Source organism: Centruroides sculpturatus, unplaced genomic scaffold (assembly GCF_000671375.1).
Source record: "Centruroides sculpturatus isolate CEXI.00-Female unplaced genomic scaffold, Cexi_2.0 scaffold1571, whole genome shotgun sequence".
Lineage (NCBI taxonomy): Eukaryota > Metazoa > Arthropoda > Arachnida > Scorpiones > Buthidae > Centruroides > Centruroides sculpturatus.
The window spans coordinates 91630-117124 of NW_019385700.1; the positions used below are offsets into that span (position 1 = coordinate 91630).

General features: G+C 28.4%; 2 long non-coding RNA genes across 2 annotated transcripts in view; one reads left to right on the forward strand and one right to left on the reverse strand.

The window, feature by feature from the left end:
• Positions 1–25495, forward strand: part of LOC111641330 — a 52016-nt gene that overhangs the window by 20167 nt on the left and 6354 nt on the right. Inside the window, exon 2 of the long non-coding RNA XR_002759388.1 lies at positions 21747–21839. This is a non-coding gene — a long non-coding RNA (uncharacterized LOC111641330). The remainder of the gene's footprint in view (positions 1–21746; positions 21840–25495) is intronic.
• On the reverse strand, positions 4652–10775 carry LOC111641329. Its single transcript, XR_002759387.1, has 3 exons — positions 10347–10775; positions 5868–6004; positions 4652–4917 (listed from the first exon to the last, which is right to left on the reverse strand). It is a non-coding gene; the product is annotated as an uncharacterized LOC111641329 (long non-coding RNA).

Here is a 25495-nt window from a genome sequence, read left to right on the forward strand (position 1 = left end):
TTCCAGAACAGTTTAATAACTTAAAGAAAACCGTAAATAATAATAATAATAATAATAAAACAGAATAAAATATCCTAAATACTAAAAATGTGATTTATAATTTCCAGTGTAGCTGTACTAATAATAAAACATATGTGGGTGAAACCAGTAAAGAACTAGGTATTAAAATAAAAGAACATATAAGTCCCATCAAAAATAATAACCAATATTCAGAAGTAGCTCGCATTGTAACATTCTGAGGGATTAAAAGTTTACCATCAATATTGTTAAGAAAGAGAAAAACATTTGAATATTTGGAAATAATTAAAAACTATGAAACTGTTCATGCATTAAGTCAGTGTTTTCCAATCTGTGGGGCTCGAAGCTATTGCAAAGGGCGCAGCTTTTACCAAATTATTATTTTTTAATACAAACAAACAAACAAAATCAAATTGATGTCGAAAAAATGTCAGCAAAACGGTTATGCTTAATTCACAACCCTAGTCCGAACGACTCGGGTACGAATGATAAAAATTCATCCACACTCTTGCCGAAAAGTCTCGACAAGAGTCGAGCCCGGGAGAACAATATACTTTATTAACCTTAAATAAGGTATATTGTTTTTTAGGCCGTGTAATGGATTATAAGGACAGTATTTATGAAATTAGATTGTTACGAAAATTAAAGGAGATGCAAAGTTTTTTTAATAAAATATGATAACAAATGGTGCCACTAAAATTTTAAATGCTGACGGGAAAATTGAGCAACTCGTTGCTGGTTTATTAAATATAGGGGAGAGTCGTACAGTATCGAACATTACTAGCATTCTACAGAGGTGTTTGTTGGTATTTAGTGCGTCAAAAATTATTAAAATAAATCTTATTAGTTTCACAATATAAAATTATATACAACGGACAATCTCTAAAATGTTACCATGTGGCAGTCGTCCTGTACCGACAATTTACTTGTGCAGTAAAGACCACAAATAATTTTAAAAAAAAAAGTCTGTTTTCTTTCTTTTTAATTTAGATAGAAATGGCAGAAAGTGAGAGAAAGAAGAAAGTAAAATTGACCGAAGCTGGCATGAAAAATGGCAATAGATGAACAACATGACTCAACAGCTCGACAGCTTCGACATTTTCAGTTCCAAAAACAACATTAGTATATCGAATGACAGCAATTCAAGTTGACAAAAATATAAGTATGGTCCCTCAGATGAACGTTAGATTGCATAGAACTTTCGATGGAAAAACAATAATTTTATATGCAAGATCACGATTAAAAGTTCATTTAAAAAGACTGAGCACATATCAAATGTGCCGATCAAGAAAATATTTTGTATCTTATTTGTAACAATTGTAAGCAGTGAAGTTTTAATGGAAATTTTCGAAGATTTGTTCCTATGTTTTCCTAGTATTCATTTTTTTGAATAAATGTCATTATTATTGGTTATAGTACGAAAGTACACTATTCTACATTGGTGTTCGAAATTAAGAGAATTTGCACATTTTGTCGATTTTAACAAAAGTAATGATCCGAAAGGACAAATTATGCCACCTAATAAGAATGAAAATTTTTAGTGTTGAATACGTATACATCCATTGAGGGTGCCATCTGTCACATGCAAATGTGACAGATGCACCCTGTGCCAGGCAAACGGGTCCCAACAGGTTGTTCCGACAAGCTGTCATATCTGCACGTGTGTGTGGGCAGAACTTTCACAGCGAAGGGCATGAAAATCACACGTGACTTTGTCCATGATTAATTCGCTCGGGCTCCTCGGTGACATTCATTGTTTTTCTTGTAAAAGTTGGTTCAATTTCATAAGCATTCAAGTAAAATGAGTAGCTACGAACGTCTTGATGACGGAATGAAGTGGAGAATCGTGGATAATTTGGAGGCGGGGCAATCACAAGTGCAGGTTGCTACAGAGCTCAAAGTTTAGTGTCAAATGCAACTTGTCAAAACAATTAAACGACACCCGAATCTATATCGAGAGGGCCTGAGAAAGGTCATCCAAGAGCCATGAGTCCAATGAAGATCTTCATTGGCCGTCATGGCTCTTGGATGACTTTTCGTGGCTATTTGGCACTTTCAGGGAGGCTCCACAAGACTGCTACAGTTTCACAGCTATCTCGTGAGCTGCATGCCGCCACTGGAACAGCCTGAGTTTCAAGGATTACTGTTTCCTGGAGGCTTCATAAGAGAGGGCCTTTTGCCAAAAGACCCACTGTTTGTATCTTGCTCACTTCAGCACACAAGTTACATTACATTAGTTATGGTAAAAGTATTAATGTGGTAAAAGTCGGTACTGCACGACTCTTCTCTAAATTTAATAATCTCTGCTCAAGTTTAAAATCAGAAAACTGTTTTTACAGTATTAAAAGGATTTCCGTATTCAATCGAATTTGTTATCCCATATCTTCCAATTTAATTGCATCTCTCGCTGCAAAGTCTTTTCCGTATGACCTTTATATCTCATAAAATGACAAAATCATTTCTTCCAAAACAGGAATCGATGATCCTATTTAACAATGAACAATTCTCGTAACAATCAACGCCGGAAGTAAGAGTTTTAAACCTATGAAGCAGTTCCTTGGTGACCTTAACGGTTTTCTTCTTTTTATAATTGAATTTATAATTACGCTTACAAATTATATAGTAATAATAATAACAGTACATTAAATGCAGAAGGTTAAATAATATCCTCTTTGTACGAAATACTTTAAAGGGGCGCTCCCATTCCATAGCATAAGAGAAACAGTAGACCACCAGATGAAGGAACATTAAGTTGTAGTTTGATCTTCGCATTTCAATATAAAGACAAAATTACAACTTGGCAAGCTATTATGAGGTTTTTGGTATCATTATAAACTTTGTTTGTTTTTTTGTCTTCAAGTTCAAGTTCTAAAATTGAAATTATAACAATAACATTACAATACATATACCCATACGTATGTAAACAGAACTCGTAAAGAAACATTTTATTTTAAAAATCCGTTGAAATTCAATGGGCATATATGCTAGTAAAGTAATAATTATTCGTATGTCTGCATAAAGCTTGCTTAATGTTTTAATCAAATTTCATAAGTATGCATAAATTTAAAAAAAAATCTCTAAAAATTACAAATTTACATCACAGTAGTAACTGAGAGTTATAAATGAATGAATAAATAAAGGAACACAATAAAGGACAGAAAGGTAATTTAAATTCTAAATTTCAATTAATCCTTCTCTTTCATTGATTCGATCAAAGATAAGATTTATTGAGTCCAACTTTGCAGAGTCGAATTGATCTTTTGTAATGTTGGAATATGTTAATCGAAAACGGTATAAATTATCATTTAGACAGCTAAGATAAGATATTGTTCAAAGTTGGATAATATATCTCCCGAATGGAATATAAATCTTTCGACAAACTTCATTCTTGAACAGAATTTAATTATCTGTCACCCTTATTTGCATATTTCTGCGCGTTGTATTATCGTGAGTCTTGACAATTAAACCGTTAATGTTGTAAGAAATTGTTGAATTTTTTATTCACAACGTTTTTAAATTGACAATTAGAAATGTACTTAAACATTAAACACAATTAATTTGTAGAAAATTCACATTTTTTAAGTGTTAGGTGTTGAATAGAGGAGAGTAACAAAGCATTGATTTGGTTGTTTATTTAATTTACTCCATCGATGCTAAGAAATAATTTATTAGTACTTCTCAACTAAAACAAATTACTCCTTTAAATAATTAAAGCATTAATTAAGTTAATTGCTTCTATGTTTATTTTCCTCAATTTTCCAATTGTAATGAGGAATTCCTTATTCTTTCATCACTTGCTACGAGGAAAAACTTGGATGCCACCATTTTTTTTTCTTGAATAACTGCTAATGTTTGGAGGTGAGAAAACGACTCTATTGGTTGCTACAGATCCGGACAATCCCTAGATTAGGGGATGAATTAAACATGAAGCCATTGGTCTCTACTGGATACCACTTGAGCTTGTCACGTTGTCAAACGGCGTGACCGCAAAGATTGTGCCATCACCTAAACCTTTAAATTATTCATGGAAGTAATCAGGATGTCTTCTAGAATCAGTTGCACGTTATTACAGTTTATTTAGTAGAATTTCCTACTAGGATTTACAAACTTAACCATTGCTAGATGTCGTTTTCGCATCCCTGGATCAACGATGGATCGTAAAATATTGTAATGGTGAATCCTCATAAATACGTATAAACTTCGTTAAATTATAATTATTATTTGTACAAGAAATTTAAAATCAAATTTAAATGAGTTTAATTAATACAATTTAATGATTTTTTAGTGTATAATTCTTAAATTCGTGATTGACTTGTTGCTAATTGCCCCTGAGCCATTTCTACTGATGGTTATTTTCAAATAAATTTTTATTGACGGAAATATGAAAGATTTTTTTACAAAATAAATAATTAAAATAGTTTTCTTTATTTTTAAAATAAAAGTTTAAATAAATCTTTAAAATATGATATTTCTTGGATTTATTTTTGCAAAAAACATGACGTTAATTTTTTAAATAATTTTCTTGAAAAATTAAATTTTTAAAAAAGAAATTTAATACAAAATTATTAAAATTATTGATATATTTATTATTATCATCATCGATTTAAAGCTTTATTTGAAACTTTAAATCGATAATAACCAATGGCCCATGATCAATTTGGGCCAATTATAAGAGAGTAAAGTGTATAAACGACCCAGAGTCTGCAGTTACTGAGGCCTTTTATGCACTTGTATCACTCGGCCCTCAAAAAATAAAAAAATAAATAATAATGGTAATGTAGTCAATGATTAATATTTCTCTTCGTTTGTTATCATTAGAATCATTTATTTTGGGTTTATTAATTTCCGTTGATAGTTTCTCCTTGCAACAGCTTGGACAGTAAGTAAATAGACAAACACCTGTAAAAACAATAAACAACTTAACATAAAAATTTGACTAAAATGTGTCTGAAACTAGTAAACAAATCACTAGTTATGCAGGTTTATATACGTATGATTTACATAGATATAAGTATAAACTATTGATACATCTGTGTACAAAAGCAACTATAAATATCCTGTAATCGAAATAGACCACGTATATGGAAAGGCCCTTTGGACCATAGTCCTAAGGCATAACGGATAAATGAAAATGCAAATTAAAAATGTTAAAGTAACAATGATTTTAAATATTTCTTAGGATAAGGATCCTCAAAAATAACTTCTGTCAACGGTCCTGTATTCTGTAATGGCGTCAGTACCTAGTTATATAGGTATAATTTATGTATTACATAAAATATACCTACATAACTAGGTACTGACGCCATTACAATATATATTGTTGGACTGCAATTTGAAAAAATTGTAGACCTATAAATTACCACTGTCGTCCATCTGTCTATCTTTCCTTAATCTCGAGAACAGAGTTAGATAGATGGAAGACAAGACCAAATATGGAAAGCTTAGGGACAGGATGCGATATATGAACTGCCTGTATATACCAGTATTGAAATCACAACGTCCAGTTTATACTGGAATTCACGTGATTTCAATTAAAATTTTTTTCCAGAACAAAGTTACATAGGTGACAGGCATGACTTTGTTGTTATCAGGAAAAGTATGATGTACAGGGACAAGGCACAACTAATTTGAGGTCGAGAGCATAATTTTAAATTAAAAATATGATTAAAAATTGCAGCCCGGTATGTCACAATAATTTTTATTCGTGTACATATATATAACTACAGGATAAAATTTATATAATACCGACTTAATTACACGAACATTTACAGTACGTACGTATAAATTATACTTTATATATGCTTACATTTATAGACTAGAAATACAATACTAGGAACATTTACTCTTACCTTTTTTATTTATTTATTTATTTACTCATTTTCGTATTTTTTCCCCACTTTTCATTCAAAAAGCATCATAAATATTCGTAAAATAGTTTTCCAACGATTTTTTCCACATTTTTCATTAAAAAAACTGAATGCATTATCTGCAGACAAAACATCTTTGATTACTTTTTTGGAATAATCTACATCCTTCTCCCGTTTTATCTCATTAAAAAAACAAAAAAAAAACTTAAAATATAATAAAATTAAATTACTACAGGTTAATATTTATATGACACTACTTACCTTTATTAAACACTATTTACTTTATGGTAAAAGCAAGTAGTGTAAGGTAAGTAGAATCGATATAAATAAATTAAATATTTAACAAGTGAAATTTGTTATTTGTCTTAAATAACACATAAATCTATTGTTTGATATCGAAGAAATGTATTTTCATTAATTATAAATAAAACAATATAAAAGTACTTATATAAAGATAAGCAATACAAAGAACAATACACTATAAACACAACCTTTGATAGATTATTAAAAAAATTAAACAAAAAAATTCAAAAATTATATAACAACTCAACGTTATTTTTCTTAAAATATTATTGTATTGTTTTTTTTTCTATTGGGTAATTGGTTTTTTATACAATGTTATTTTATTATTTAAAATGTTCTAAAAAATACATAAAAATTGAATATTATTAATATATAATTTGGTTCGTTCGGTAGGGATTTTAAAATATTTATTTTTATTTCCTTCTAAAAACACAAATTTCAAATAACTCGCCATTAAAAATTCAAACGATTTCGATTAAATTTTTATATTTGAATTTATAGCAAAAAGGTATTTTTTTTTAGAAAAAAACTTTATAAATATAAATATTTAAAAATATTTCTTTATTAATCCGGATTACCTTTTTGAATTCTAAAAACTTTTTGAATAAATTTCTTCGATTTTTTTGATAATCTATTCATATTGTTAGGAAGGTTTTTAGGTTAAAATATTCTATTTTAAATTTGATTTATTTAAAAAAATATTTATTAGTTAATATTTAAAAAAAATGTTATTTTTTGTTGTAAAATGTCAAATTACTTTATTGATTCATCATATTTAAAAAATGAATTTATTTTTTTCACTATTAAACAATAAAGCAATTTAAAAAAAATGAATATATTAATACATTAATTCGAAAATATTTTTTAAGATTAATTTTTAGAATAAGATAACCATAATTATTGTAAAATGTATTTTAATGTTTCGAAAAATAATTGCAAAATACATCGACAGATGGCTGCAGTAGAGTTAATTCCGGTAAAGTTTTTGGATCTTTCAAAGTGACGTACTTATTCCAAAAACACATATCTAAAGAATTAATAATTGAGTAAAATTTTATGTATAGGTGAATTTTTTAACACAAAATTTCTTAAATTCGGAGGAGGAAAAAAAAAAACATTCGAAATTTTGACTTTCATGGGTGATCGATCGAGTTAACAATCAACCTTCCAAAAACACGTAACATGGTTTTTTTAGAAGCTGTAAGAGCATCAAAAAACTGAATAATTTATTTATTCGCGATTCAAATTCCGCTTTTATTAAATGAGTAAGAGGTTTTTATTTTATTTTTTTAGAAATATTTGAAATTCTAAAAAAAAGATTTGCAGATCTTTCATTTAAAATGGACTTTCTGAAAGATTTTTTAAAAGGGTTATAAATTTGAAAAGTTTTAGTTAGTTTCTTTGAATAAATGCGAGTCAAGAAGACAAATTAATGATAAACGTGGTCAAGGTTATTCTTAGATGAATCTGTCAACAACAAGAAGTCCTTGGAAATTGACGTGTGGTGGGCAAACGTCCAAACAGTCCAGTGGCTCGTGAGAAAAGTCCGCCACTCGGACGCCACAGATTCAATAGACGAACAACCCTAGAATTGCAAAGACAACAAAGGACTTTTGGGTTAATTACTAAAATCAATTTGCTACAAAACTCGGCGAGTGAAAAGTCAAGCGGAACACATAAGAAGAAATATTTATGTAACGATGCTTAAAGTAATATTCAATGCATCTTCTTTAGCATATAAATAAGTTGAAGAGGTTACTGTAGCGGGAGAGATCATTGATTAAGTATAATTTAAGTCTTCTTTTTTTGTGATTTATTTCTATGTGTCCACTGTTTAACAGTGAGTTTCTTTTAAATAAGAGACTTTAACGGCCGGAGGACCGAGGTATTTAAGGCATTAGCCTATCGTTGTGGTGGGTTCCGGGATCGAATCCGGGTGAGCAATCTAAGGACATTTTTTGAAGACTGTCCTGGATATGTTAGTGCTTAGTCTCACACTACCCGGTCATCTCTATTGCGGGCCTCGCCGAACACACAATGGGCATAGAACAAAGGCCCTCTTAGTGTCCTCAGGACGAAAAGAATCAAAAATAAAATAAAATAAAAACAATAAGAGATTTACTGTTTAGCAGTATGCAACAAAAAGGACTGCATTAAGAGATTATTATTTAACATTTCGCGTTTTATCGTTGAAGTGTAAAAAATGGATCCCACTCGCATAGAAATAAGCTAGATGAAGGAACATCATCGACCAAACACAATCGATGATCCCATTACTCTAGTTTATTTCTGGGCGAGAAAAGTTCTTTGTTTTTAATATTAAATAAAAGGATCCACTCATTAATAGTATGCAACATATGAGATCTCTGCGAGAAGACATTATTTAACACTTCGAGCTTTGTTGTTGACGTATTAAACAATGAATCCCATGCAGAAATAACTTACGAAAGACCATATATGATTAACGATTCCTTCAAGCATGGTTTACTGTACATAAGGGGTCCATTACAAACAGGAAGTCTTTGTTTAGCACTACACGACGAATGGATCACTAAACGAAGTACATTACATTGTTTTAACACTTTGAGCTGCGTTATCGAAATCTCAAACAATGGATCCCTTTGCACAGAAATAAGCCACAGAAGAGGGGAACATCGACCAAGTATGGTCGATAGCATATAGAGCAATGCCGTTAGGTAGTTGAAATTAGAAGAGAAGTCCCCAAGGCTAGATGGAGAACCCAGTGAGTGACGTGACAAAGATTTGTCAAAAGAAGGCTGTCCTTAGAAGGGTGGATAGCAAAGATCTCTTTCTAGCTGAAGGGAAAGAATAGTTTTGCAATTTCTTACTTTCTCGCTAAGCAGAAAACTTAATAGACAGGGGAAAAAAGGGAAAGTAAATTGTTCATTTTCTTGGAAATGACTTGTAAATCTTTATTTAAACGATGGTAGAAAGAAATATTGATTAAACAAATAGATTTTTGTTTAGAAATATTTTAAAATTACCATTCTTTCATTCTTAAAAAGATTTTCCGAAGAGAAAAATCTATTTAAAGAGGGGTAAAAAGGAAAAAACAAGGGGGAAAAAAAGATCAATTGGCAAAGTTTCCTCGGGGTCTTGGGTGCGACATTAATCAAAGGATCCCGCTTTTCGAGTCTTTTTTAACTACTTCTACTAATTATACAAATTCTTCTTCACTAATTAGACTATCTGATATGTTTTTAGAATAATCGCATTCGACGATAAAAAAGAAAAATAAAAAATCAGCAACATATATATTAAAATTAGAGGAATAAAATTAAAAATAAAGCTAGGAAATACCTCATAGAATTTCATTACAATTGATTTAAAAAAATTAAATTAAATAATCGATTTTTCGATGTCAATAGTTAATCAAATGGTATATTGTTTCTATTGTTAGGCTCTATTATAGGGAGCCTGAAGAAAAACTGGATTCAGATTAGGGTGTCTCCATACGAAACTCAGTAGAGGCCAAAACATCCCTAACAAAAAATTTAGGCGACTCTCGTGTAACAGTTCGTAGAGTTACATAAAATTTTTATTGTCTGTTCGTCTATCCTTCAACTAAACCTATTTGGTCTTCGTGGTAATAATTTAGTATATTTGATTAGCAATATAAAAAATAAAAAATATTGTATAAGAATACTAATTTTTTTCAAGTTCACCTTCTGCGAAGTGTCTCTAAATATAGCCATTGAAAAAGATTGTTTAGGAATTGTTGTCTGAAATTTATACAAATAGTCTCTCCAAAGTTATGCCTAAAAATTCCATTATTACATACGAAGATAGGCCTGAGAAAAGCGAAATGGGGCTCGAATTAGTCATAAATGTGGATCCTCTCCATTCCAGAAAACCATAAAAAACTATATAAAACATCACAAACGAAATGATACGTTTAAAACAAATAATTTTAATTTAATTTGAAATTCTTTAACTTATTCTATTTTATGTAAAACTTTGGACCACTTCTGTGTCCGGCCGTTTAGTGGCTTTACTATTGGTTTAAATTTATCACAGGTTTCGGGAATAGATAAATGATTTTAATGAGTATTATTACGTCATAAAAGAACGGAACAGATTCTGAATGCTCCATTAACACTTAAAACAATTATTAATAAAACAATTATTAATCCTTACATTTAAGTTTCGGTTGAAAGTCCTGCTGATAAATGTTACTCGTAGACGGGATTGGAATTTTCTCATCCCTCCATCTCTTCTCTCAGCCATCATAATTTAGAATTGATACGGATACTAATATTATCTGAACAGTCCAAACTGACTACAGGATACAAGAACATAAAGGGTAGATACATTTTAAAAAAGCCTTTTATTAGCAAGCCCATTAGGAATTCGGCCAGACCCACATATTCAAATGGACCACTCAAAAAGTTCCTGAGGTTTTTCGACTCTGTTGGGTTCGATTTCGAGTACTCCAGAACTACAGCCTGAAACCTTTACTGCCCGGCCATTCGGTCTGAAGTATATATACTAGTAATTGTAATTTAGAAACTGATATAGATAATAGTTATAACGATAATTAATTACTTATCTCTGTATTGTTTGAGGTATCCGTAAAGCTTTGTAGTATTTGTGACGATTGTCATTGTTAAATAACTGATTTATTGTAAAATTTAATTTCGTAAATGAATCCATAATAACTTATTGTTCTATTATATTTAATGAATTTATTTACGTATAATTGCTGTTATATTGTAATAAAGTATATCGTCAGTTGGTTAAAAAAAGATTTGATACAATTTAATTACAATTAATCAAACTCTTTACGACGATTAAAGCGAAACATATTTAGATTAGATACTAAATTTTAAATTATAGAAATCTAAGAAAACGTCGATGATAATTTTTTTTAAAAAAACTTTAAAAATAGAAGAAATTTTTTGGATAATTGAAAAGTGATGTTTGCCAGTTTAACTTTGGTAAAGGGTGATTTAAGGTCATTAAAGACCAAAATCACTTAAGATGATGATAATCCCTTGTAACTATTAAGATGTTTAAATTAAATTTAATCATTTTAAACTCTTTAAAGGCCATTTAATTTTATTACTCATGAATTTGTTATGCACATCTAAGAAAAAAATTTTAAAAATTTTCGAATTAGTTCTCGAACGGATTCTATAGGATAAAGCGAAAAAATTTAAGTCGAAAAAAATATAAGCATCTAAATTTTCAAATTATTCGTTTAATTGAAGGCAACGTTCTAAGAAAAAAATTTTAAAAATTTTCGAATTAGTTCTCGAACGGATTCTATAGGATAAAGCGAAAAAATTTAAGTCGAAAAAAATTTAGGCAAAAATGAAAGCGCTGAAGTTTTGTAGAAAAAACTTTTTAATCAGATTTGAAGAAGGATATCTTCTTCAAAGGTTTGTATCTTAGCAATTGTAACGTTTGAAGGACATTTTTCATTCTAATACATAATATTATTTATTTATCAATTCTTTTAGAAATGTGAAAAATTGTTCGAGTAAAACCGGAAATATCGTTGCCACCGAACAAATTTCTAATTCGGAACAAGTGAAGCGGGATGGTAATTTAAATTTTTTGATTAGTACTGCCATAGCGGGATTCACATCTGGAGCTTTATTCTGGAAGTATGCATCTAGTAAAGAGTTGAGTAAGTGGACTAAAAATACTTAATCTCTATTTTTTATGTAAAAATTATGCAGAGTTTTTGAAACAGTTAGAAATAGGATAAAGTATAAATGAGATAATTCGGTTGTATTTCTGAATTCTACATTCGATATGTTCCTTTTAAATGAGGATAATTTCGATTCTAACCAGAATGAACATTAAAAAATTACCAAAATTTTTCAGAAAAATCTTTAAATCATATTTAAAAATCTAATTTTTATGATTTTACTCTATATTATTATTATTATTATTATTATTTATTTATTTATTTATTTTTTCGACAAATTAATCGAATATTAATTCAATGTCGACGTTTCGAATTACAAAATAACGTTACATATATAAATTTCTAATTCTTAACATAAAATTCTCAGAATTTTTGGTGTATTTTTGTTATTCGTATGTCGTGAAATTATTTAATTAATAACTTAAATCTAACCAATGCTCATTTCAGAAAGCCAACAGTTTTTATTAAAAGAAACGTATGAGGGTCACATATCTGACTATATTCAGCTTAAAACTACTGATTAAATGTTTGAAAATGATATAAAACAGAAGAATCAAATATAATTTTTAGAAAATAAAATAATTGTAACGCTCTTTAGGAAAATTTTGATATTAATGCCTTATAGAAAGAAGAAAATAGCTAAAATTTAATAACCGCTTCAAAGTATTTCTAATTTCCTATGCATCTTGTATTACAATTATCCTTAGGTTTTATACAAAATGTTTAATGTTTTATTTATTTTATTTAACTTGTTCTATTGTATTAGTNAAGACATTATTCCCCGTGTATAAACAATATATAACTACTAACAACGTCACACAACAGTTCTGTCACAACTTACCACAGGGCGCCATAGCCTAGCAGCTCTTGCCCAACGAAAAAATAAAAATAAAAGAAAGGATTTTGAGCTGAAAGTTTCGAAAAGAGATTAAACTTAAATTCTGATCATTAGAAAAAAGTTTGACCCGCAATGGGATTGGCTAGAATAAATGAAGCATGAGAAACAAAGCTCGACTTCAATTAAGTGTCAATACAGTACTCTTAATGGATTCGGACCCAGATATAAAATGAATCTTATCATTTGGGTCGAGTTCTAAGTTCTAAGAAGATGGGGGATAAAAATAAAAGAGAGAGAGAAATTTCGAAGTCTTGAGGAGAGATTAAACTAAAATTTGGCTAATTAGAAAAGGGTCCAAATTGCATTATAGTCGACCAAAGTAAATAATGTATGAAAAAGAAAGCTCTTATTTAAATTAAGTGTTAATGTTCTTAGAGGATTCAAACCCGGCCTTTTCAACGACCTAGGATGAAAAGCTATCACTTGAACTAAGTTCTGAAGAGCTACGGAAATAAAACAAAAGCGCGCAGAAAGATTTTGAACCAGAAATCTTGAGCAGAGATTAAATCGTAATAAACAAAGAGAGAAATACAGTATTTTGAACCACTACTAAAACTAGAATAGAGACATTTTGAAGTATAAAGACGAAACAAGATATAATTTGTTTTTTAAGATACTTCACTTCACCTTCATAAGTGGAGAGGGAAAAAAAGAGGCCAAATAATGGTAGCTATTTGTTTGACGTGTATCGAGACATCTCGATCGGAGAGTTGGTTGTGATTAACTCACCCACTTCGCCTGATTAGCTGTCGAGCACTCGATGTCAAACCAATCGCAGCTTCCAAACCGTCATTAAAGCTGCCAGATGCTGGGATAGAAAGTCATCAAACAGAACAATGCGGGTCAGTTAGGAATCATTCGATTTTCTGCTGTGAGCACAGTTGCATCGACAGCAAACAAAATCCTCGACAAGATGATATTTGTTAGCGAAACAAATCGAAAATTCTCAAGCAGAGAGAGTAGGAGAGATGCTCTTTTCGGAAAGAACAATCAGTTTTAACTAAAGATGCCCAATTTAAGCGATTATTTTATTAATAAACTAAAGAAAATCGATAAAAAATGAATGTTAATTTACGAATATTAACGTCATTAACTACAATTGGAAAACAGAGCTTACTACTTTACAAGGAATGGGTCTTCTGTCGCTAGGATAAATTGGGTTAGGGACTTATGCCCTCGGGATCGAGTTGATGCGGAAAAGGAGAATGCTGCAGTTTTAACCTTTCAGACAACCTCAATGACATTGACTCGTTCGAAGCGAGATAAGACGTAAACTCTTTCTACAAAAATAGATTTCTGAACAGAAAAAATTTCATCAAATGCCAGAGTAAATTTTTCTAAAATATTGATTTCTTTCTAAATAAATATAAATTCCCAAAGGTGAAAATATAAGAGATTCTAAAGATTTCTTTAAATCTCTCTTTCTCGTTCTTCCATTGAGGAAACATTAACAATTATTGGTTACTCAGGCTTTTAGAAAGTGGGGAAAATACTAAACAGCTTTCTAAAATGTCACGTTTATAGATAAATTCTCAAATGCATCGAGAAAAATTACTGATTGTCTGTCTTCTACGCGTTAAAAATAGCGTATTTGTTATTCTAAAATATTTTTTCTTGTAGTCAAAGTGAAAGAATAGAACACTATAGGATACCAAGGATTTCTCGACGACAAATATCCTATAGAAGGAGATAAGAGGAGGTTATTTCACACTCCTTAAACTTGCATTCAGAGTGGAACAGGGTATTTTATATCGCAGATGGAATATGGGGCCTCGGGGAATGACGCATAAACTCATTTTATCTGCCCGCCTTCTATCTTTAGAGTTGGATAAAGAGGAATCTGACATCGTATGAAAATTTGGTAGAATTTTATTGGTTCTTACGAACCACACCAAGTGAAACTGCACCGTTTTCGAACGTGCAATTTGTCTTTTGCTCTGTGATATATGTTCTTGCAACTATTACGTATCACAGATCTTTTTGCTGTTGGAAAAGGATTTTCTAATAAAAAAGCACTGTTTAGGAAATACTTTAAAAAAGCAAAAGTCGATTATAAGTAAAAGAAAACAATTTGTCTCATTTTTAAAATATTTTTATATGAAACTCAGAGAATATCTTCATTATTTATACCCATTTATTATCATAAACTTTCATTAGTTCACACCAAAATAATTAAATATAGAATTGAAGGCATAAATAATTTATTTTATCAAACTTTCAAGGATTTTTCTGAATAATTACTACGGAATTTTGTTTAAAAAACGTTCAATATTTACTTTTTTTAACTTCTAAAATAAAAATACATGTAAAGTGATAATTGATTAAATTAACGCTTTATTAACTACACAGAAAATGATAAAAAAATGAAGAGAACATGTCATGGATTATAATTGAATTTCTTTCTAGTTAAATTAGTATAAACAAGAAGTAAGGGAGGAAAGACACAAACTTACCAAAACTACAAGAGAAAGCAAACAGAAAGGTGTCGGTGGATCATCGATCCATCTCCATCGATCTTCTTAGACAAAATCCGATGTTAGTTACAGTTGTAACAGTAGGGGGTGCCACAACGCTCTTTTCACTTGTCTGATTGCGGTCTGAATGTTGAAAAACAGATGGAATGTATCGGATTTCCTCAGTTGTATCTTTAAAGTCACTACTTTGGATCGATGGTTTTCAATACTTAACTGACTTCTCATTAGTCGCTATGGAAAAAAATTCGAATTTCTTTTATAAAATAATTATCTTCCATCTTTCTAGTTTCTCTTTTGTGCTTTAAGATGTGTAAATTTGTTGAATATTTTGTAATTTACTTGTCGAAGAGCGTAATCTGATGGAAGTAGTTTGAAGTTGAAAGCTTCTCTAAACAACATTCTTGTTTAGAGAATTGGATTAGAGAGAGAAGGGCACGATTTAATTTATCAAAAGGATAATGGGAGAATAATTTGTTGAATAGAGAAGTTTTAGCTTGTTAAATACGTTGTTTAATTGATAATGGCCATAGTTGAGACTATTATACGTTGGTAGTATGCATTATAAATACGTGCCACCATCAAATAATAGTTGTAATGTCTCAGTTATTAGCATATTCAGATCGGGTTCGGATCCTGGTCCTCAACGATAGGAAGATGATATCGCATTACTCTTAGCGGACTTGAGTAATTAACACAGGGCTGGCCAAAATTATGACGATTTCGGACCAATCCGACCCTTAATAGCATGAATGAGAGATGGCAACGACCCCAATTAGTAATATGCCGACTTGTTAAATATGAGGTTTGTACAAAGCCAACTATCCTAATTTTCCAGGAACTTGCTATTTATTTGTCAGAAACATTCGTGACTCACACGACGTAAGGCGTAACCGAAAAATGCAAATAATTTTTTTTAACTTTTTTCAACAACAAAGGGAACAAAAGAGAAAATTTGTTAAACAAGTAAATGTTTTCATTTTTTTTTCTTTTTCTCTTTTGAAAACAACTAAATTGATATAATCTTGTTTTCTTAAATATAGCCTAAATCCAATTTGCTTTGTCTCTTTACAGAAATGTCCTTTACAAAGATGTCCCGCAACTAGAAAATAATGTTTACCTTTTTGTGTCGAACCACAAATTGACTTTTACTTCACTCGATTGTTTGCCATTATTTAATTAACTTATCTAATTCCAATTATTGCTAACACCAATTCTAAGTAGAAATTTAATTTTTCGTATTCAATCGACAAAGCAAGTAATGTGTTGCGACAATGGCATTTTGCTAACGGCCACTTAATTCAAATTTCACTAAACTTTTCTATTACGAAAATCCGATTGGACAATTAAGAGTGGCAACACTTAATTAACCACTCTAGCATATCGAACGTTGCCAGATTAGGAATTTCTTTTAAAAAAATATATATATTTTGAATAAAATTCGACAACTTAAACTTGTATTTTTTTTATTATATTTAAAATTTGTTCGATGCATTTATATAGATAAAATAAAATCTAAGCTTTTTCATATATAAACTACCAAAGAAAAATTTAATTTTAAGCATGGAAACACTTCGTATAATGTGATCAAGAAGGTAAACACATGGAAGGATTCATAGGAAGCTTTAAATATTACAAACGTGGAAGAGAACAGCAGAAAACACTTTTTTACGATAAAGATGATGCCAGCATGAATTGTGTGACATAAAAATCTTCGGAAATTAGATTAGAACTTCTCGATCTCCCTCATAATTCTTTACTTTATTGATATTATCTTTCAGATTTCGGCATTCTTTTGATCTTCTTATTTACTGTTAAAAGCAGATTTTACGCGATTTATTTAGTTACTTTAATTCTATTATATTATCAAAAGAATTAAAGAACAATGTATAAATTTTCTACAAATATTTATTTTGCCAATGAATATATTTATATATTCCTTTCTTTTTTCTTAATTAGAATCGTGCTAAAAGGAAATCGTGCATCTCTTCGATCTAAATTAATTCAAATTTTGTTAAAGCACGACATGTTCTAACGTCTTTATTTACTTGTATAAATTTGTAGAGAAAATTTTCAGGTAATTTTACCTGAAAAATAAACAATCTCATCATCTTTCTTCTTTTAGAAGTAAGAACTGAAACTGTTTTTAATGATTATGGATGCAAAAGGAAAGACTAATTTTCCTTTCATGTTTGAAAAAATTCTTCTTCTTTTTTATTTTTATCATTTAAATAATAATCGCATCGCTACATTAATAATTCATAAACATAGTGAAAAGATAAAACTGCAGATATACCAACTCGATCGATAGAAATAGGTTATCTTATTTCTTCCTTTCACTAATTTTTCTTACATTAGTATAAAAGTAAATTAGTTATTTTTCTATTTACAAATTTATATATATATTTTAAAGTTTTTTAAATATTGATTTATTCAATTAAAAATTCTTAATTCTAGCTCATTAAATTTTTAATATTTTAATATACTTTAACTAATAAATATATTAAGAATAAATATGTATGTGGGTCTACTGTATATGCAATGTTTGTAAATTTGATTTGTTTTATTTATTTAAAATAGGAAGGAATAGTCCCAAAATGTCTGATGACCTCATCTTTACTGAGATTACTTAAGAACCATTACACTTTATTCATAAATTTAATTACAATCGTTCTAACTCATCATTTTGAAACGTTCCATTAAACATTTATAGTAAGCACTCTTTGCTTTGATAACTATTCTAATATTCCAAATAAAATTACAACTTTCAAAATGTATGAATCTTACATTTTCAATTACTTCACTGTATGTGTTTATTATATTCTTACACACTTTAAACACTTTTTTAAATATATACTTTAATAATTTAAAGTTTTTTAAGTACATTGAACTCTCCTGATGTTTTTTGAAAGCTTCCCTTTTTAATTTTTATAAAGATAAAATGTATTTTTAATCACTATTTAAAGTAGTATTGTTAATTAGTATATCTTCAAATATCCACTGTTTGAACAATTACTAACAATAAATACTTTTAAGTAAGTACATATGTCATACATTAACTAAATTAAAATTTAAAGTAATTTTTTTTTTCTGAATTATGACTTTATTTTTACAGAATTTATGAATTTTGAGTTTGTTTTTTGGAGTAGTATTTCGTTTAATTAGTCTAAAAATTGAAAAAAATGAATATTTACTTTCAAAAACTTCTCTAATTTGCAAAAATAATTAAATTTATGTTAACATCTTGTAGAAAAACTAGAAAATATTTTTATTATGAAGATAAGCTAACGTGAAATTTTAATATGGAATTTTTTTTTACATAGCGGAGAATATATACATGGACAATTAATTCATTTTTTTATGAAAAATAATTATAAAAATGTAAATATGTTAAATTTGGAGCCATAATTTTGGTATCTATAAAAGATGGCGATAGATCTAAATAATAGAATGGCAATTAGTTAATGCCGATTTGTAGAAGGAGTTGAATGCAAGAAATCATCGTCACGAAATTGCATAGGTACCAATTTTCCGAACATCTATTATCTCTAATGTATAGTTAACAGGATTAACGATCGGTTTGTCCGAAAAGCATTTTCGAGTAAATGACATTTGCAAGCCAAGTGGCAACCACTCCCCTTCATTTGCTTGTTAATTAGAATCAATGCTTGCCGCACATTTCATACTCGCTCCATTTGTTTTTCGAAAACTGTTGCTTGATTCCTTAATCTACCGACCTCTAATACTAACTCTCTCTTTGAAAAGTGATATTAAATTTAAATGCTTCACTTCCTCTTCTTTATCAAAAGGCTTAAATTCAATATTTTGTTAAAAGGATCCATTTTATCTTCTGTTAAAACGTTTCTCTCTTTCTGCTTTGTCAAAAGCCTTTACTTCCTCTTCTGTTTAAAGGCTTCAATCTTGCTAAAAGGCTCCAAACTGTCTTCTGCTAAAAGACTAAATTTTTTCTCTTTAAAGGCTCCACTTTCTATTCTTTCAAAAGGCTTTTATTTTCTTACAAGGTCCAATTTCTATTACGTAGAAAGGTTAAATTTCTTTCACAGATTTCACTTTCTGTTCTATCTAAAAGCATCATTTCAAGTTACAACTTCCTTTTATAGGAAGCCTTTTTATTAAAAAGCTCCAAAACGCCTTTCGAAAATTTATTTTATAAAATTGAAGCCTTTCGAAATATAAATGGAGACATTTTTAATACAAGACTTTCTATACAGTCTAATATAAAATAAATTTTCAGAGTAATTGGAATTTTCCAAAGGTTCCCCTTACACTAATAAGTCTTCTTTTAAGATTCTAAGAAGGCTTGTATCAGTAGAAGATTTCATCTATTTTCCTTTTTTTTTATTATATAGAAAATCTTCGCTTTCTCTTCTACGGTAAAGCTTCATTTTATTTAAAGCTGTCACTTCAATGCTCTAAATTTACTCTATTTTTTGAAGATTTAACTTTCAGATTTTAGAGAATTTTATCATTTCGGAAGATAATAGAACATTTGCTATTGTCGAAAAGCTTTAAACTCTATTAGAAGGCTCTAAATTCTCTTCTATCAAAAGGCTGTTCCACTAACATCAGAGGCTTCATACAATTCGTACAGATTACTAAAGCAATAAGCAATACCTAAGCAATTAATTGTAAAATAATCTGATATACAATTCACGAAATATTTTTGCAGTTTTTGTTAATAAAAAAATCTTCAATTTTCAAAAAAATTTTTCTAAAAAAAAAACAATTAAAAGTACTCGGAAGAAAAATATGTGGCATAATTATTAATTGGATTTAATTTAATTTTTGTTCTTTTTTGTGAATTTAATTTTATTGAACCTATTTCTAGGCTTAATTTATTAAAAAAAAGGAAAAGATATTTAATAATTGTTCTTTTCTTTACTTATCTCCTGAGGATACTCTTCCTAAATGAGAAAAAAAACTACATTCGGATTATATAATTTCTCATCAACTAAATTTTTATTGAAATAAATTAGCAATTACTTTACTTAATTCTTACAATTAAACATCTTTCCAGTGCTTTAAACGTTGTTTAATTTAAAGAATTTCTCTTTGTTTAATGATGTTTTAAACCATCAGATGGCGACAAATTCAAACTTACACCTTTTTTTTATTAACACTTAAGTATTGTGTAATTGTTTGCGATTGGAGAAGAGTGACGACAATAATACACATTATACTTCTTCTGTAACTTTCAAAACAAATATGGCTACAAAATACTATACATTTACAATCTTTAAAAGGAACAGTAACAACAGCAGAAAGCACAACTACAACAACACAATGTGTCTTTTATCATTAAAAGGGAGAAAAATAGTAGCAATATATCTTATTCGCTCGTTAACGTTGAACAGGAGCGTAACAAAAACAACAACAACAACATAAACATATACATGGTGTTGTTGTTGTTATTATTACTTTACTTATTGTAACTATTTCTGTAGTAAAAGTACGTTGCACGAGCTGTTATTAAAGAAAATAACGGTAAAATAACACGTATGTATTTTTATTTTCAAGAAGAGAGTAACGTCAATAATACATCTGTGCACTTATTTACTTTATAGAAGAGAATATATAGCGATATATCGTACGTGTTTATTACCTTCAAGAAGAGAGTAACAACACCGACAACATATCATATGAATTGATCACCTTCAAAGAGAACATAGACAAATTATATGTGTTCATCTTTAGTGAGAGAGTAACAACAACAGCAACAACATGTTATATTCATTTACTTTCTTCAAACAATAGTAAGAAAAACAATACGTGGTATACTTTCATTATTTACAAAAAGAAGGAAAATATTATAAAGTGTTCAACAAACTATTGTATATGCAAATTACACTTTTTGTTAATTTAAAAAAAAAGTTATTAAATATTTAACCTTTATTTATTTTTAAATAAAATTTATTAACTTATTAAATTAAAATACATTTTTTAAAATAAATTAATAAATAAAGACAATAACATTTTAATTCTAATATTTACCTTGAATAAAGTATATAAATAGGCTATTAATAAATCTATATTGTTTACATTCTCTCTTAATGACAATCGATACTTAGATACAAATTACAAAGGCATAAACATAATTTTTTTTAAAGTTTTATAGATAATGCCACTTAATATTGATTATCCCTGATAAATATGATTTAAATCTAAATTTACTAATGATAGATTTTAATTTTTTTTACTAATTTATAGAATTATTAATTGAAATTAAGTGTATAAATGAACGATAATACAATAAAATTTAAGCTTTAACTGTGTTAATAAAAGTTAAAGCTCAATTAGCACTTATATCTTTAGAATACGTAATAATAGTGTATTGCAGTATGATAATATTTAATGTATTATCTTTAATTTGTACATTTAATTCTAATTAATTTCTCCATTTATATAAGTGAGTTAGAGAATGTCTAACACATAAAGAAACTATTGAATCTGTCAATTACTTATATTTTTTTATGTTTTTTTTCCATGTTCAGGTGTCTAGCAGAGGTGTTGAGTGCCTATTTTCTCTTTCGTTTACCTGCTGAAAAAGTACAAGTAAGAAGCAATTTCTGAATCAGAACGAAAAAGTAAGTATTCCATTTAGAATAGATCACAAGATATATCTTCAAGGATGAAATTTGTTATATATTCTACAGAAAATATTGAAGGAAAATAATATATTTTCTTGCTCTTCCTTTAAGATATATACTTTAAAATTCATATAATTGTAGCTTGGAGATTAAATTATCATGTTTGTTCTTCACATTTTTAGTATAGAAGAACGTCAAATGACACCTTTTCTTATATCATTTGCAGGTTTGTTGTCGAAGATACAACAATAAAAAACATTCCAAAAAGTAGAAAGTTTTAAAATTTAATTTTTTTTTTCCTGAAAAGATAAATTTTTTTTCAGAAATTCATTGAGATATTTGTATACTTCTCCTCTATTTGTTCACATATATTTGAAGCTTTACAGAAATTCGAATAAATGTATTTGAATTGAATATCAAAAGTTTTTGTTGCCATAAGGCATTTTCTTCCAAAACAACTTTTCTAAAAATATAAACAAATGATTTAATTTTATAATAAGTATTATACATTTTAAGAGGTTTTCAATGGATTTTTTAAATCATTTTTACATTAAAATTTGCGACGGTTTATGATGCTTTTTTCTTCAGAAAAATTCTAAAAATACAAAAAGACGATTTAATTCTGTGAAAAATATTTTAAATTTTATGAGCTTTTAATAAATTTCTTTTAATTTTTTTTATTTAAAACTTATAATCGTTTGACAGTGTTTTTCTTTCTAAAACCTTTTAATTCTACAGAAAAATATTCTAAATTTTATCATCTTTCTAATGAAATGTTTTTTAGTTTTGTAATCACTTCTGAGGATATTTTTTTTTTCCTAAAGAACCTTATACAAATATATTTAAACATATTTTTTATATTATTTAAAGGTTATCACCTTTTAAATAAAATTTTTTAGAATTTTTAATAAAAAACCCTACATTCATTCATTAATTATACATTAATTATAAATAAATATTTGCCTTCTACTCACTAAACCGATATTTTTATAAATAGTCAGGAATATTTTTATATTTTTTTAATGAATTAATTCATTAATTATTATCCAGGAATATAAAATGGATTAATTATTAACAAGCGAGAAACTTTTGTTAAGGAGCGATGCTCTTGGTCTTCTGAATAGATTCATTAAAGATAATTTTTGTTGTCGACTTTCACCTTTTTGTAAATTAGTTTTTAAAACACGTACAACTTTTCAGTTGTCTTTCGTAAAACAAATAATCTTTGTTCAATGAAAGCAAACATTCTTTCACTAAAGAAGGATAAACAAACAAAGAGAATAAAAGTTTAAAAAAAAAAAGAAGAGGAAGAAGAAGTAAAGCTTCTTTTATGAAAGCTTAATAGTTAATTAACTGAAAAGAATTGAAAACAAATTATTAAAATGACGAGAATTTTATTTTATCGATGTTGAATATGCATAAGATAAATGCGAAGAAAGAATTCAAACGTAAAAACAGTTTAAAGAAAAAGAATTTCAAGAATGAAACCGTTTTAAAATGGGATGCGAGCATAAAATTGTTTTTAAAAAATGAATTTAGAAGCGTTTAATTGCATGAATATTTTAAATAACGGGTTAAAAGAGGGTATAATTTATAAGAGTATTTAAATAAGTGTTTAGGAAGATACAGTAACATAAAATTACGACAAAAACTTAAAAACAAAAGGGTGTAATTATCAGAATATTTATAAACTAAATTCTGAAAGATATGTAATCATTAGTAGGCCTACATCGAATATTAGTATATCGATTATTAAATCATTAAAACCAATTTTAAAAGAAATAATAGGAAATTATGCAGAAAATATCATCAAAAAAGGAGTACAAACGTAAAATTATTTAAAAAAAAAACATGAATTTGAAAGGGAATGCAAGAATAAAATGTGCAAAAATGTGCAAAAAATGAAAGGAGCGTCAGAGTAAGAATATTAAGATAATGAATTGAAAAAGATGTACAAGTGTAAAATTATTATTATTTTTTTATATTGAATTTGAATGTAATTTAAGCAGAAAATAATTCTAAAATAAACGCAATCGTAAAAGTATTTAAAATAAATAAAATTTAAAGGAATATTTGGATACAATTGTGTAAAAAGTATTTAAAAAAAGATGAAGTATAAAATTATTGGAAAAGTATATAAGCATAAAAAATATTCATAAAATTTGAAAAAATGAAATTACTAAAACATAAAAAAATATAAGCATAAAAAGTGTTAAAAATGAATTTAAAAAAATATAATAAAATCAAGTTTAAAAAGAAAATAAAGCGTAAAGATACTGATAAAAGAATTGACACCAGCTAAAGTCTTTCTTCAACAGCCGAAAAAAGTGTTCGAAAGTGTTCAAAATTAAACACGATTCTGTCACGAATTACAAAATTTCTACATCAATAATTTGATTCAGTCATTTTATTTTTCCGTTAACAACGGTGATCTCCCCCGTGGCACACTCGTGACAGCAGCCACGTAATTTGCTTAGTCAGAACATAAACGCTCTTCGTTGTAACAATCAGTCGTTTGTTAGATAATCAAATTATACTTAATTGTCCTCATTGATTTGTATTCTAACATTAAAAAGAAAAATCAAAATTATTTTGAGTATCGCCTAACTATTATTTGACTTTTTTTTCTTCCTCCTCCCTTCATATTGGAGTTAGAAAAATAAGTTTATCTTCTTTACGTATACAATATTTTAACTCGGAATTAATGCGGACTAGTAGAGAAACAAAACTTAATTAGCTACTGAAATTATATTTTTCCGCTTATTTACACAGCATTTGGCCTTAGAGAAATAAAGAATAATGAATTTTCTTACTTTTTCTTCCATCAAAAGTGATATTAAAAAGTGATTTTTCTATAATAATTAATGAGTTTTCTCGATTTTTATTAACTCGGATACTTTATAATTCATCGATAAGTACAAATTATGTATACAGAAATTCATAATTTATTCATATGTTATGTGATTCGAAATCATAAACTGTAATAATGACCATAATTAAATGAAACGATGTCACACTCGTGTACTTTTTCCCATTGCGTGAAGGGGTTGCATTTTTTAAATGGGAAAAATACCGGTTTAACTGTACTACACTGCCCTCTAGTGTCGTGAAAGTGTGGTTGGCGTGACAATTGGTCGTTTGCTTTCTCTTCTATTAAGTACACATAATGGAATGGTAGTAGCATGTCTACAATTGCTCCACATTTGTTACGTCCGATTCGAAAGGCATGCCAAACTGCCCGCTTTTCTTCTCGTTTTTATAAAAATTATGCTTTAATAATGTAAAATAAGTGTTGTAATATAATTTAAACAGTTTTATGAAGAATATTATCGATAGAAAGAGTTAGAACATCTTAAAGAACGAGTTATCATCTTCTTCCCACTATAAAAGATTCTGAAACATCTATAGAGATTCAATACGTTTTATACGCTTTTTTAAAAATAAATATACAATAAATGAATATAAATAAATTACATTATACACGAGTAAGAAGTAGTTGCGTGAGTTAGTAATATGTCGAGATACTTAGTCTCGAGAGGGGACTAGTTTTGATGACCTTTTCCTATTTAGGCTTGTCTAATTTCAGCTTCTTCAAGAGACCAGAACTGTCGTATCGATTAGTTCACATGTCGCTATCTTTACTTTCTCTTACT